The sequence below is a fragment of the Leucopleurus acutus genome (assembly GCF_964270905.1).
Source record: "Leucopleurus acutus genome assembly, chromosome: 15".
NCBI lineage: Eukaryota > Metazoa > Chordata > Mammalia > Artiodactyla > Delphinidae > Leucopleurus > Leucopleurus acutus.
In genome coordinates, this window is record NC_139157.1 from 15,596,577 (window position 1) to 15,608,265 (window position 11,689).

An 11,689-nucleotide genomic window follows, 5' to 3' on the forward strand; every position below is an offset into this window, starting at 1 on the left:
GAAGTGGTGGGCAGACGGCAGGGTGCCCGGAACGGAGGTTGCGCAGGTGATGAGGTAGTCGTCATGTCAGGGTCAAAGGTGGGGCCAGGGCGTGGGAGGCTGGCGTGGGGTAGAGCACCAGACCACCAGCTGCTAGAGCCCCTCTTCCCGCAAGCCTAGTAACTGAATGTTTAGACATTCTATACATTTGCTTTTTTTATTTGTTTCTGCTTGTTTTTTGAGACTTTAGCAAGGAGGTTAGGAGCCATGGGTAGAACAGCACTTGAAAAGTTGCTCCCAACCTGCTTTGCGCTCACTGAACCTGTACGCGGTGCCCTGGGCAGCAGCCAGGACTGCCCCCCTCCACACAACACGTGCCTGGACGTGACAGCTTTTGCTCTACCCCAGAATTTCTCTCAGTTTTTCTGTTAAGTCTTCAGATCTATGACCTCTAATTTCCATGGTTTTCTCCCAGGTTCGTTTGAAGGGAAGGAGCTGTGAGCCTTGTTCTCAACCCGTGTAGGTTTTGAGCAATTTCTCCACGGAACTTTGAAAGCCAGGACTGTGTCTATACTCTGCCCTCATTTCCACAAAAGTTCAATATTTTAGAAGGAAACTCCTCTCCTACAGTCAAGTCGGCACTTAGTCTTAGCTGCCCAATGGCTCTGACTAATTCTTTACAACAGGGTGACACCAGGAAGGATGTAGAATCTCTTTCCTCAGCATCTCAAAGGTAAGTATCCCCCAACATACATGTGCACACAAACACACACACACACACACATGCAGTGCACACAGTCTTGTGAGTATCTAGCATAACCCAAGGAATGATTTCCAACGCGCAAGCATTGAGCAGTGTGGCTAAACGGTAGAAGTCAAGAGAAATGGACCCTCCCCATGACTCTCTCTCTCTCTCTCTCTCTCCTGGTTTTTAGGTGAGGTGTGGTGTCTGCCATGAATCCTCTGTGAGGTGAGAACATATGTTTTCCCCAAAGTCTTGAGCACAGCAGGCAGGAGGGGGAGGGCGAGGAGATGCCGGCAGCATCCTTTTCTGGGTCAGGTGGTGGCCCTGAGACTGAGCACATCAGGGACTGCAACAGCCCACCTCAAGGGCATCTGGTGGCACTTGGGGCTTCTCTACAGATATTCTTTCTGCCCTCCTACCCAACATGAGTGGGGGGATGAGTAAGATACCGACTGTGAAGATCTTTTCCTTCTTTTGAGCTCATACCTATGTAATATGGCTGTAGCTGAAATGTTTTGTCCAAATGGCTTAAGATTTTGAGAAGCCAGGGAGCATGGCAAATCCCTCTGCACACGCAACAATTTCGGAAATGGATTTATTTAACATGAATCATAAAAGTGTTGAAAGAGTTTCTACAGTGAACTTTGCCTCTTGCCTCCAAACAGAGTAGTGGATGCCACCATGAATTAAGTTTTTCTCCCAGCAGCATCACATAGCAGAAGTTGGAAAAGATGGAGAAACACCAGTTTTCTCTCAAATGAAAAAGGTTTGGGGCTTCCCTGGTGGTGCAGTGGTTGAGAGTCTGCCTGCAAATGCAGGGGACACGGGTTCGTGCCCCGGTCCGGGAGGATCCCACATGCCGCAGAGCGGCTGGGCCCATGAGCCATGGCCGCTGAGCCTGTGCGTCCAGAACCTGTGCTCCGCAATGGGAGAGGCCACAACAGTGAGAGACCCGCGTACCGCAAAAAAAAAAAAAAAAAAAAAAAAAAAGGTTTGCCCCATTCCTCTCTTGTCTAAACATAAAGTATGTATGATTCTTTATTTGCCTACCACAGCCTGGACTCAGCCCTTTGCCAATATCAACAAATACTGGCAACAGTAAATATTGTATCAACTAAATGTGATTTCCAACATTTATCCAGGTATCTGCAGAGCCAACTCTCCGTTATCCATGGTGCAGGTTAACTGGGCTCTGCCGGGCATCCCTTTGTCCCCTCAGTCGGCCCAAAGCCTCCTTCCAGTCCAACCACGTGCCGGATTTTGGATGTACATACCTTCCCAAAGAGCCAGCCACTCCTACAGAGAGGGTGGTATAAAGCGTTAGGATGCGGAGGGAAGGAAGAAGCGGGGGTACCCACCACCTTGGACTAGTTTCATTATTTCTCCTTCCTCATAGTTGCTAATTAAAATTCACATTAAAATGTGAACACACGTTCTTAACATGCTACCTCCAGTCTTGCTGAAATTACGTGGATTATAGATCATGTCCAAAGGAATTTCTGCCCAAAACCTGGTGTACAACCATAAGCTGGGAAGTTCATAATATGTGTTATATGTTATGATAACATTCAGGTAAAGCCATACAAACTTGTCTATCATTGAAAGGTTCATTTTGAGTCGTGTTAATTGAAGGTGAGTTGATTCATTTATACACAACTCCCTCACTTCCCTTTGAGCAATTGTCATGCGTGCTTGACGCAGCGCAAGTGACCTTCAAATACTGGGAGGGGAGGTGGGGATATTGGCCTGGACTGTCAGTGTAGATTTGGAGCATGAATTGCTCCAAAGAATCCTGATTTCTTACGCATGAACTACTGACCCTGGCACCGGGGCCAGGAGAACAGGACGGGAAGGAAGGTGAACTCCCGCTGATTCAGGGGCCCTCCCAGGCTGCCTTTTCCACGGTGTCAGCAGTATTCACCTCACTTTCCTCTCCTCCCTCTTCCGCCCCACCATAAGTCCTGTCCCTGGAAGCACTTTTCAGTTGCCAAGAATCAGGAACATTGGGAAACCATCCAAAAAGCTGGGTGGCTACTTTATTTTCCATGGCCCACACAGTAACACGTGGCCCTGCTTTTAGCATCGGGTCATAGGTGTGGACACAGCATGGCTTAAAGGAAGGAACACAGCACCAGAAAGAGAAGTCTTCAGTGACTCCAGTACCAAGCAAGCGTGTGACCTGGAAGCCAGCCTTCCTTACGGGCCTGTCTAGCTGAAGATGCAGGAATGTTCTGTAGGGCTTTCAGAAGTTTTTCCTCTAGCTCCATTGCTCAGAGCGATGCTTCTCGTGTTGAAGCTGCTGGTCTGAGGGCCACATTTTCAGCAGGAAGAGAACAGGCCCCCCATAGCCACATAATTTCCAGGAGATGGAAATAAAACAAGGAGAAAATTCCCAGAAGTCAATGTGCTGCCCACTGAGGACCATAGCAAATGCCCTTGAAACCAGTAACGGATCCTGAGCTGGAGAAACAGCTCCTGTCTTTGCTTTCAAAACATTCCTAATGTTCCACTGTGTAAGAAATATGTCAAACACCTCCGTTGGAAAAACAGGCTCCAAAGATGAAACGGTGCCAGTTGTCCTTGACTCATCCAAGCAGATGCCCAGGGACCTGCTGTTACACTTCATCAGCTCTCTGACGACAGGTGTAGCTCAACCTCATGTCAAGCAGCAAGGAACTCAGTTGTGTGGGCAAACATCCCTCGTTCACGTTTGACAAAGTCTTCCTAAAGTGATAAAATGATGAAACCTTCCTAACTCCTCTCTAGCTGGACACCTCATCCCCTCAACTGCCTCTGACTCTCATCCTCTAACCTGGTTCCATGGATGCAGAAGATGTTTACAGAGTCCCTCTGCCAGTGCCTGTGTCATTCAAAGACACGCCCATAGGTGGCCCACAAAAAGTCCTGTGTGCAAGTATACGGCTGTCACTGATAAAGCCCATGGGTGGTGAACAGTTCTTTTCACACTTCACATCCTTGAGCTTATCCTGTGATGTGTGTGGGTAGCACCTGTTTGCCTGGCCCATCCTCATCTGAGATTCTGCCTCGTAGGACACCTGGGCAGGGAGAGGTGTCTTTTTCCCTTCTCTTAAAGCAGCAGCTTGTTCCTGAGTTCTGCGTGTCAAGCCGCTATGTCTGCTCCGCTTGTTAAAATACTCATTGGAACTAACCAATAAGATTACCCATTTAAATATTTTCTGCACTCTGCTTTTAGGGTAAAGAAGCCACGCAATCTAAGGAAGCAAAAATCTCATGGCTTTTGAAAAAATAAGCAAACAACAAAACATCTTGCAGAATGAGTTGGTTCTAACACAGATTTAACCTGGTTTCTTACACTTGCTACATTAACTCAATAATCCTACCTGATGTTTAGAATAAACAGGTACACTGGGGCCCCTCATCAGACATCAGATAGCATTATTGGATTCAATATTTTACCTTAAATTAGGAAATCGGACTAAGGGTTTTTTTTGTTTGTTTGTTTTTGGTTTTTTTTTTTTGCGGTACGCGGGCCTCTCACTGTTGCGGCCTCTCCCATTGCGGAGCACAGGTTCCGGACGCACAGGCTCAGCGGCCATGGCTCACGGGCCCAGCCGCTCTGCGGCAAGTGGGATCCTCCTGGACCGGGGCACGAACCCGCGTCCCCTGCATTGGCAGGCGGACTCTCAACCACTGCGCCACCAGGGAAGCCCCAAACTAAGTTTTTAGAAATAAATATCAACTAACAGAATGAATGGCAAAGAAAGAGGGAATGACTGGCATTCTTAGAGAAAAACTCATTTTCTGATGAGGATGGTCAAGGTCTTATTCTCATAATCATCGTAATCATAGCCCACTTTTCACTGCACAGGGTACTTGACATCCACTATCACTGTTCTTCCCAGCACCCCAGAGACATGGGTCATCTTATTCTCCTTTTATCCATGAGAAGACTGTAGATCATCTGACAGTTAAACAGACTGGTCTTTTGGCAAGGAAGCAGGACAGACGTATTTTCAACTGAGACATGCTTGACGCCAAAACCCATGTTCTTGCTTTTATGCCAAGCATCCAAAACAAAATGTTCACTAAATCCTAACAGTCAATTTAATTCAGCAGTTACTGAGCACCTACCATGTCTTGGTTGTGATAAGGAGGACAGAAATTAATAAGTTACAGCCTTCAGTTGAGCACAAACACCTTCTTTAGGGAATCTTTCAGAACAAACACTTTCAGAAAATTTTCCTAATTGGGCCTGAGGTACTGACTTGACCCTTTATTCAATTTTTTTTAACCAACCAGCTGATTTAGCTAGCAAAATGGCAACTCCCACAAAATTAAGCATTCTATCTTTGGTCATACATTTATGACCCCCCAACTAATAAAAAACTTTGGTCATACATTTATGACCCCCCAACTAATAAAAAAACTTTAAGATGATTTCTCCTAAAGAAGGAGATGGAAATGTCTTTTCTTGTCACACCATGAAGACAAGTAAACATCTTATATTAGTCATATTTGTTTTAGATTACAGTGAGGGGTTATCATATGTGAGACCATTGAAAAGAAGCAAAACTAAGCATTAGTCCAAGGTTTTTCATGTGACAGGGTTGGTGTGTGTTTTCTAAAAAATTATAATTTCATATGCATAATGGCAGTTGCCGGAAAAGAATTCCGTAACAAGAGTTAGTTATGTGAGCGAAATTGCTTTATATTTCAGGTTACACGGGAGGCAGACACCGTGGCCCAGAAGAAGTTCCCAGAAGTAGTTTCCAGAAGAGATTGCTAATGTGTCTGTTTGTTTGTTTTTTGGTGCTTTTAGTCTCCCGAAGCACCTGGGACTGACCTCTGTGGGAAACACAAAGTATAAACAGATCATTGTTTGTAAGTACTCCAAAGGATGTTTCTAGAATATGCTTCTGTAGGTGAATAAAGCTGGTTATTGTTGAGCCTTTCTTCACCAAAAAATAACAACGCTGATTTAGTAGGCTGTTTTGGAAAACAGCCTAGTAAAATCTGTTGCAGAGTTAGGATTTACTCTGAAAAATTTCTCTGTTTTTAGAAGTTCGCTGATGGAGTATTTTCTTTCCTTAAGTGATATTTGTCAAACTGTTTCAAATCTGTTTTGGAATGAAATTGGAATTTAAAACTTCGTATAATAATTAAGTTTAATAAAATATAATTCAATAATACCCATGTTCTCTAATATCCAAAGTATTTGATCTATTACAAACTTACCAATAGTGACCATCTCTTAAGTCATTGTCTAATCTTTTAAGACTTCATCCAAAGAAAAAGTAATTTTAACAAGACCAGAATAAAAGTGTTTTCAATTGCATTTATGAGGCTGTATTTGACCAAAATAAAACTTTGGGTGTGACAGCAAGTGTGTAAACGATGAAGAACCAATTTTGCAACCTATGAGTTGATTAGCCATAGAAAAATAGGGCTTTAATTGCTGCAAATCCTCAACCTGGGCCCAGGTGAATAGCAGCATGAGGTTAGGAGGTGCTGGAAAGTGTCTGAATCAATGTGGAGCAGGTTGAAAAGAGATTTTATTCATTTTTCAAATTCTTAAATAATTTACTCTGTGCCAGTGCTGTTCGAAGTTCATTATAGTTATTGATGCATTTAGTCTTCATAAGACTCTAATTAGCTAATTTAGAGATGAGGAAACTGAGGCAAAGAGAGGATGAATAAGTTGCCCAAAGTCACACACAGTTATTGCTGGAACCAGGATCCAAACCCAGGCAGCTTGTTTCAGGAGTCTTAACCCTTCACCACTATGCTAGGCAGCCTTCCAGATACACCAGCTGTGTGTGTGTATGAACATTTACAAAACTGACCCGGTTTCTCTGCAGCTGACCTACACCTCCCCTGCCCACCTGACTGTAACTTTCAAAAAGTTCACGTCTGTGGAGGACGTCTCGTTTCTAGAAGGACACTACTGCAATGGAAATGTATTAACTGGGAAAGAAAATTCCAAGCTGTACTCAGCGACATTCAGCAGGAAATTGTTTTCTTCTAAGCTATGAGTCATCAGAGAGAGGTCAGGACCTCTAAAAATGAAGCACAAGATAACTTTGAAGGTAAAGAGAGAAAACAAATGAGCTCACATCAGGTCCCGCTAGCAGGAGGAAGTTTGGTTAGGGACTCCTGAGAAGCCTGAAAAGAACTTTGTGAAATTAGGCCTATACAAATTCACCGAAGCTTTATTTTTAATAGTGAGAAAAATAGAAACATGTATATATCCATCAATAGGGGATTGATTAGTTTATATTCATATGATGAGCTAATCCATAATCACTAAAAGATGAGATTCGATACATTAAATCGGGTATGACCCTATTCGGTAAATATGTATGGAAATTAGTGCTGTGAATGTATGACACATCTCAAGAGAATACACTTAAACTGAAATCAGTGATTATCTTCGAGGGATGGGATTTCTGGAAATTATACATTTTGTGCTTATATTTCAGAATTATTTACACTTGACTGAATATGCATTACCTTTGTAAGAATGAAGAATAATAAAGAAATCATTTTTTTCTTTTTTTTCTAGAGGAGGTAAGCACGTGTGTTAAGGGGCAGAAAGGGGGAAGGGGGGGGCTTCCCTGGTGGCGCAGTGGTTGAGAGTCCGCCTGCCGATGCAGGGGACACGGGTTCGTGCCCCGGTCCGGGAAGATCCCACGTGCCGCGGAGCGGCTGGGCCCGTGAGCCATGGCCGCTGGGCCTGCGCATCCGGAGCCTGTGCTCGGCAACGGGAGAGGCCACAACAGTGAGAGGGCAACGTACCGCAAAAAAAAAAAAGGAAAAAGAAAGGGGGAAGGAGGAGGTTAGCAACATTAGTAAAGGGCTGTGCTTTGGATGTTCAGAAATGGCTTTGCTCTCTCTGCCACACTCCCTTAACCCCACAAACATTGCTTTTATTCAACTGCGCTTTGATGTTATCCCCTTGGCATCTGGAGGAACATAAGAAACAGGTGCACAAAATTTGTCACTGTGTCTAACGAAGAAGACATTGTTGATGATGTTGTCCATTACATCTTGGTTCCTCCCATATGAGAATTCACAGGAGACATTTTTCTCCGGTCTCATTATCATAAAAAGCTACTTCTCTCAACAGCCGGGCACCTTACCTTAAGGATACCATGATTCTTGTGCGTCATCTTGCATACCTCTCTGCTTCGTCTATTGGGAGGCTTAGAGATAAAATTCTCACCTGTCCAGCAGCCGTACAGCACCAGCTGGCACAGATCTGCGTATGCTATTCTGACATCCAACTTTGCTCTGATTCTTTTGTATTTTATGTATCTTTGCAGGGTGCCTCAAAGAATCCATTTCAAAAGTAAGTCATTGTTGAATACCCAGTTAGGAGCAGGTGTTACTTTTGCAAATGCACACCTTTGCAAAGGGCATCAGTTTGGACTGAGAGGAACCTAGTGTTTCATGCAGGTGTCGTAAGGACCATATCTGCTTTTAACTGTTTTACAGACTGGGATTATAGGCGGAACTTCAGTTAACAAAAGGATTCAGCTTCCTGAAAAGTAGGTTTTAAAACCTCTGAAATAGAATCAGACTTGTATGCATTTTGAGGCATGAACTTGAATTATTTTATAAAACATATTTCAGGTATTAAATTGCACACAATATTCTTTCTATATCTTCACCTGTCATTATATATATGATTTACTGATTATTTTAACCTTGACCACATGTATCCCTTCAGCCAACCCCATCTTCTTTCTCTGGTTCAGAGCAAAACTTCACAGGACCTGTCTTCACCCACCGTCTCCATTTGCCCACCCCCTGCTCACCACCCAACCATCTGGCTGTTTGTTTCCCTCATCATCCTATTAAAACCAGCCACAAAAACCTCCAGGTCATTCAGTTCCATGAACATGTTTCAGCTTTTTGACTTCTCAGCAGCGTTAATGCAGTGGACTACACGTTGCCGTAAGGCTCCTGATCGTTTTTGGAGGCTCTGGCTGACCCCCTTCCTCTGTGAGCTTGTCTTCCCTTCATGGCCATTAACATCTTGAGTTCCTCAAGGCACTGCCTACGTCCACTCTTCTCGCCTGGCCCATGTCCCACAACGATCCCATGCCTGCCTGTGTTTTCAATGATAATACTCCAGGGTCTCCCAAATGTGTATCTCCAGCCTCAACCCCTCTTCTCACTCCAGACCTATGGGTCTGCCTGCTTATTCAAGAGCTCCTTTAGGGTGACTTCACACCCAACAGGACCAAAACTGTGTTAAGGATGACCTTATGATCTTCTACATCAGTCTGTTCTTGCAGGGTTTCTTGCCTGACTGACTGACACTCTCTTCCATCTGGTTCTACAGGCAGAAGCCTAGGGCTTCCCTGCCCCTCAACTCCTAATTATTATCCGTCTATATGGTTCTCACAAATCTCTCAATACCCCTTGGTCTCCACAGCCACCACTTCAATCCAAGCCACCATCTCCTCTCGCTGGAGTTATTTCAATGGCCTCTTAACTGGTTCTCCTTAATCTATGCTTACCTGTCTTCAGTAACATTCTTCATGCTGCAGTCAAAGTGAAAAAGCTCATCATACCCGCTCACTAACCTCCCCTTCTTGGCTTGACACGTGGCCTCCCATTGCTCTTAAAGTAAAATCTTTCACGTTGACCTAAAAGGTCCTGCGTGGCCTCACTTTACCTAAGTTTCTACTCACTTTCTTTGCTCCAGAATCTTGAGCCTTCTTTGAACATGCCACAGGACCTTTGCATATGCTGCTACTTCTGCCTGAAATGTTCACCTGCCTTCCTACCCCTTCCCTGTTAATCTTTACTCTTATTCAGATCTCAACCCAAACATTATTTTCTTAGAAAAACCTTCCCTACTCCCAGGAGATCTTTCATGTCATAACTTAATCATTTATAGGACTTATCACATTTTGTAATTATACATTTACTGATGAGATTATTGTTTAATGCTTGTATTCACACCAGACCACAAGCTCCAGATTATAGGGAAAACCTCAGTTACTGTTCATTATTACACCTCCAGCAACTAGAACAGTACTTGACCTCTGTAGGTGCTTGGGAAATATTTCTGGAATGATTAATTAAAGAATTAAATCCTGCTTGTTATATACCTATTATGTATTTATCTTTGTTTCACTGGGCTCTAAATCAGATGGAATTTTTCATTAGATTCTAGGTCCAATGTTATTTTGGCATGTAATGAGTTGTTAGCAGATTTTAAAAGGAGATAAAAAATATTCCCAAACTAAAAAATTTTAACCAAAATACTGGGATGACCCTTTAAGAGGATAACAAGAATTATACCTTATACATGTAAAACAATCAAGACCATATTTAATGATCACAGCTAATTAGAAAACAAAATAATAAATAGCTCAATATGAATTACTAGAGTTTTTATTGTTAAAAAATCATTTTAGGATTTAGTAGGAATAATGATATAATCCTAGGTGATAATGTTGAACAAGCAAAATCTTTGTGGACTAAATTGTTACCCTTAAAAAAATAATGGTTGAACTTGAAAAGTAGAAGACCAACAAAATGAGCAGATATTCAGATGAGTGATTTACTAATCGATTTCCTCTACATCAGCATTCATGTCTTTAAAGACCCATGCCCTTCTCGCTAGGTAGGGAGGCTGAGGTGCTAAAGTGAATCTTCAAAGATCAACATTACAGAGTGATTTGCCCTTTGTGAGTGACATTGTTGGCTACCCAGCACTTCTGTTCTAAGCTCTCCTTATTTTAGATTACAGTTCAATTTTGTCCCCTAAATTGTGCATGCTATCTCACTTTTATTACCGACATTAGAAAGGGTGAAGTAATAAAAAAAGATTTATTCTTTACAAAGGGTCTATTGTGACTTTGCTTCTTCTTGTTCTACTCTTCCCAAGTCTCTGTCAAGACTGACAGATGAAGATGCTATACATGCAATAGATTCTGAGTTACTCAGTGTGATTTCTTAGATGAGTTACTTTTCATTTACTTGAGAAAGTGCTGCAAGTGGAAAGGGAGGACTGAAACCACATGAAAGCCTGGGAGCTACCAGCCACTGAATCATAAAACCGGTTCAAAAGGGACTCGATCTAATACAACATACATATCCCATAAATTGATACATTGAACTTCATCAAAATTAAAATGTTCTGATCTTTAAGAAGACACTGTTTTAAAAAAATGGGAAAAAAAACAACAAGCCAAATATGGGGGAAATGTTTGCAAAATCACAGATCTTCTAAAGAACTTGTGTCCAGAATAAAGAATCTGAAAACTCAATACTAAGCAAAAAGCTCAATTAAAAACAATAGCAAATGCTTTGAGTAGACACTTCATCAAAGAAGATATACAAATGACGAATAAGCATATGAAAAGATGCTCAATATCATCAGTCATTAGGTAAATGCAAATTTAAACCACAGTGAGGCACTACTATGTTAGAACGGCAAAAAATCACATCAAACCAAGACAGAACTGACATTAACTGCTGGTGAGTATGTGAAGCGACTGGAGCTCTCATATACTGTGGGTGCAGAATGGCATAGACACTCAGCAGTTTCTTGTAAAGTTAAACATACACTTCCCATACAACCCAGCAATCACACTCCTACATATACATCCAAGTGAAATGAAAACTTATATTCACACAGAAATCTGTACATGATTGTCAATGGTGGTTTGCTTTTTAATTGCCAAAAACAGGAAACAACCCAAATGTCCATGAATTGGTGAGTGTATCATCAATCTGTCACACATCCATACATTGCAGTACTATTCAGCAATAAAAAAGAACAAAGGACTGAAACAGAGGCAACGTGGATGAATCTTTTGCATCCTCCATGCCCCATGTCAAATCAGAAGTTCAAGTTCACCTAGGTTGGCAAATGCTCTTAGAACAAAAGCAACTTTGGTGCTTCTCCTTGGCCTTTCCAGGTTTCAGCTTTCAATAAGACATTGGCCTGATTATTCCTTCCTA